The sequence below is a fragment of the Phyllopteryx taeniolatus genome, chromosome 1 (assembly GCF_024500385.1).
Source record: "Phyllopteryx taeniolatus isolate TA_2022b chromosome 1, UOR_Ptae_1.2, whole genome shotgun sequence".
Lineage (NCBI taxonomy): Eukaryota > Metazoa > Chordata > Actinopteri > Syngnathiformes > Syngnathidae > Phyllopteryx > Phyllopteryx taeniolatus.
This window is the reverse complement of record NC_084502.1, coordinates 24,100,118-24,104,737: the sequence shown is the minus strand read 5'-3', so window position 1 is coordinate 24,104,737 and position 4,620 is coordinate 24,100,118. Positions and strand designations below refer to the sequence as shown.

The 4,620-nt window shown below is 44.4% G+C and overlaps 1 non-coding gene across 1 annotated transcript; it reads left to right on the top strand.

Annotated features, from left to right (window-relative positions):
* Positions 1–3,400: 3,400 nt before the first annotated feature.
* LOC133465661 (5.8S ribosomal RNA) lies at positions 3,401–3,554 on the top strand. Its single transcript, XR_009784715.1, has one exon. It is a non-coding gene; the product is annotated as a 5.8S ribosomal RNA (ribosomal RNA).
* The last annotated feature ends 1,066 nt before the right edge of the window (positions 3,555–4,620 follow it).

The following is a 4,620-nucleotide window of genomic DNA, read 5'->3' as shown; positions in this document are numbered from 1 at the left end:
CACGGGCGACACCCGCTAGCATTGAATAGTCACTGCAGGCTTATTGGTCATGACTGCTATTTATCATACTAAATGTCTGTTTTGATATTTTACGAACTTTGCATGAGTGCTCCCAGTGTATATCATGATACCAGTGTAACTGATGACTGTTTCTTTCAGATCTGCTGCCAAATCTGTTTGTCAACCAAATAAGATTACCTCAGATTTACCTCATACAACACAACAATGTTACATAACGGACATTAAGTGTCCTTAGCCACCAAATAAAGTTGAAACACGCATTGCATAGATTAACCATGGTGTGTGAGACAATGCAAAAGCTGGGAATTGATTTCTTATTTTAGGTCCACTGGTTTTAGACCAAACATAATTCTAGAGTGAAATTCAATATCACTTCTCTTTCTTTCTTGGTACAAAAGACCAAAGCCTTTTGGTCTCTGGGGTCTTGGTTTTCCTGCTCCGCCGAAGAGGCTGGCTCCCAGCCAAGAAGCCCCACTCCTCACCACGAGGGAGGGGGGGGTAGGTTTGCGAGCCAAACCGGGCCAAGCTAAATTTGCGGAACTCGAAGGTTCTCCACAATGCTGGTCCAACTTAGCATAAAATAATATTTACATTCAGTTATTTTTTATCTGTATAATTCTTCATTTCACCCATACTTCTTCATCAACAGTACCAGCATAACACCTTCAACAGAATCAATAAATGTTAGGGATGTCACAATAGTCACCATATCGTGAAATTAAAAGCCTCCATCCCAGCAAACGCAGATCCACGGGCCGGGATCGGCTACCAGTGGAGCTTCACTCCGCGAAGCCCACATCCTGGCTCGCGGCGACCGCCACTGGGAAGCTCCACTGGTCTGCTCTTTGCATGCCGCCGCCGCCCCCTCCTCAAAGGGACCATCAGCCAAATTATTTAAGCATATTGTAACAGTAACTCTCTTCACTGTTGTGGTAGTGAAGGTTTATCTCAAGTCGAAAGTCGTGGTTGAAAGAACATCACACAGAGAGAGAATAACGATTCCCACTCGTGTTACAACATATCCCTCAGCCAATAAATATATTACATTAATCCTAAAAATGAAACAAGAAAATAGGTACATTCCATACAAATACAGACACTTAATTCAAAAATAATCTTACATACTTCCCTCTCTTCAAATGAAATTAATGACAGAGACTGCTCAAAAAAATAAATCATCTTACAATATTGCTAAGCAGAGGAAAATAAACTAAGTAGGAGTCCCATGATTTATTTATATATATATATTTTTTCATTGTTACTTGGCTGTTTCTAATCCTGTTTTGCCTTAATAAGAATGTTCCTGCGTTTCTGACTTGGGTTTTTGGACTCAAGCAAATAAATCACTATTAATAGGCAGTATCCAATTTCTAATGCTGTAAATTTAAAAAATGACAATAAATTCTGTTAAATTAGTGAGCAGACAATTTCTCAATGGACAGTTTAGTCATTGTGAGCATGGCATGATTATTACTGCAGTAATTATAGTGCTTTGGAGGTACAGTATACGAATGTAAACATTGGATGGCCGGGCATAGAAGTGAAGTGTAATATATGATTTGAAGATGCCTTTTTTACAAAAACCTGTGGGAAAATGTACAGAAAGTACTAAATCCTAAATAAAAAAGGACTCGGCCAGCAAGAAAAAGAGAGGTTTTTTTGGTTCTCCAGCATTTGCCCCACCTGTACCGTGAACCTTCCTGAGCTTTCCCAGAATATCACAATAATTATCGTACCGTGAGGTTAATACTGTGATAATACCGAATTGTGAGCTATAGATATCGTTGCATCCCAAATAAATGTAATTATAGTCAAGGGGTAAAAATAATTTTAAAATGCTCATAACAATTCCACACCTGTTACCTGCTAACCTAACTCTAAGCTGGGGGAGAGGGGTGGGGGTCAAACTCATTTTTTGTTCCGGGCCAAATTGTTGTTATGATTTCCCTCAGAGGGCCATCAATGACTGTGAAACCATATAAATGTTTGATTGCCTCACATTTTTGCATAAACATAATAAATTGATGGATAACTAGTTTTGAAATCATAAGTCAAGGATAATAGTTTGTTCAAGTTACTGTAGAAAGGGGTTTGGTACAAAAAAATGCTTGCGATATCACAGCATTATAATTTATTACATATGACAATTAAAGATTGTGGTACAGATTTTAGCAACAATCATGGAAGTGGATATACATCATTTGCTTTTGCGGGCCACATAAAATGACATGGAGCGCCGGATCTGGCCCGCGGGCCTTGATGTTGACACCCGTGCTCTAAGCACTCTCAGAATGTGACACCAGCTCCTGCATTTACTTTTACAGTTTCTACTCAACATCAGTAAAAAATGTGCATATTTGAAGAGTGTGACACCCTTATGTACTGTAAATGCTGTTTGTCCTTTTTCATTCCAGGAAAATCTTGACTCAAAAATATTGGCTGTAATACGAGCATCTGAAACTCTGATTGGCGTTCCCGTCGATCCAACTCGCGAATGTACGCTCCCTACACAACAAAATGGACGAGCTTCATCTTCTGTTAAAGACCAGTAAAGACTTCGGACGTTCGGCCGCCATGTGCTTTACGGAGACCTGGCTTTGCGACGCTGTACCCAATGGCACCGTCATGCTTCCCGGCTTCCATATTTATCGAGCAGACCGCGACATGGAATCATCGGGGAAAACAAAGGGCGGAGGGATATGCTTCTATATCAACGGAAAATGGTGTACGGACGTCACAGAGCTCAGCGCACACTGCAGCCCGCATTTGGAGTCGCTGTTTTTGAACTGCAAGGCATTCTACTCGCCGCGTGAGTTTGCATCATTCATCCTGGCTGGCGTCTACATTCCGCCTCAAGCTAACACAAACGCCGCACTGCTAACGCTCGGCGAACAAGTCAACAAAATTGAAAAAAAAACACCTGGACTCACCCCTCATTATTCTCGGGGACTTTAACACCACAAACTCCCTAAATACAAGCACCACATTGACTGTCCTACCAGGGAAAATAACATTTTAGACCACTGCTACACTACACTAAAAAACGCATACCGTGCTATACCTCGTGCAGCCCTGGGCTCGTCTGATCACTGCTTAATTCACTTAATACCGATGTACAGGCAAGAACTTAAATGCGCGAAGCCTACAGTGAAAACAGTGAAAAAGTGGACCAAGATGGAACTTCAAAGCTGCTTAGACTGCACAGACTGGAGTGTCTTTGAAAATTCAGCTGGCAGCCTGGATGAATATACGGACACTGTTACATCCTATATCACTTTCTGTGAAGTGATATAGGATATACAACAACTCTCCTCGACGCCTGGCCCAAGAGACAACGACAACGAAAGAAAAAAAAAAAAAAACCTCAACCGAGAGCGACAACTCTTAGCGGTGGATCACTCGGCTCGTGCGTCGATGAAGAACGCAGCTAGCTGCGAGAACTAATGTGAATTGCAGGACACATTGATCATCGACACTTCGAACGCACCTCGCGGCCCCGGGTCCCTCCCGGGGCTACGCCTGTCTGAGCGTCGCTTCGCCATCGATCGGGGGAAACGAGGGGCCCGCCTCGTTTCGTTTCCCCCGCGGCTGGGGCGCAGTCGAAGGCCCGACGCCTCCGTCCCCCTAAGCGCAGACCCCCGCGCGCGCGGGTGCGGGGCGGGGGTCTGCCAACAAAATCATTTCGCACATTCAACAACAACAAGCTGTGGTTCACTGCTAAACTTAAGCAGCTTCGCCAAGCTAAGGAGGACGCATATCAGAGTGGGGACAGGGCCCTGTATAATCGAGCTAGAAATCAGCTGACTAAAGAAATTAACATTGCAAAGAGGAACTATGCAGCAAAGTTGGAAAAACAGTTTAGTGCTAAATAAGTACTCTAAATCAGTCTGACATGCATTCCAATTGCTGACTAATTACAAGCGAGGATCCCCCCAAGCGGAGAACAATAGCACACTAGCCAACAACTTGAATACCTTCTACTGCAGATTTGAAATGGACACTTTCACACCCCACACCCACCCGGCCGCACCCCCGACCACAATCACACCTCTGACTTCTGCGTTAACCATCCATGAACAGGATGTGAGATGCATCTTCAAACAACAAAAGATTAACAAAGCGGCAGGCCCAGACCATGTGTCCCCATCCTGCCTCAAAGTCTGCACGGACCAGCTCGCTCCAGTCTTCACAAAGATCTTCAATAGATCTCTGGAACTGTGCGAAGTACCATCCTGTTTCAAACGCTCCATCATTCCAGTCCCCAAGAAACCTGCAATCTCGGGTCTAAATGACTACAGGCCTGTCGCCTTGACATCTGTGGTCATGAAGTCTTTTGAACGTCTCGTGCTGGACCACCTCAAGAGTGTCACAGTTCCCCTGCTGGACCCCCTGCAGTTTGCCTACCAAGCGAACAGGTCTGCGGATGATGACTTCATCCTAAAACACCTCGACAGTGCAGGGACCTACGCGAGGATCCTGTTCGTGGACTTCAACTCAGCATTCAACACCATCATCCCTGAACTCCTTTCATCCAAGCTTCTCCAGCTCAGCGTCTCACCTGCCATCTGCCAGGGGATTTACAGCTTTCTGACGGGCAGA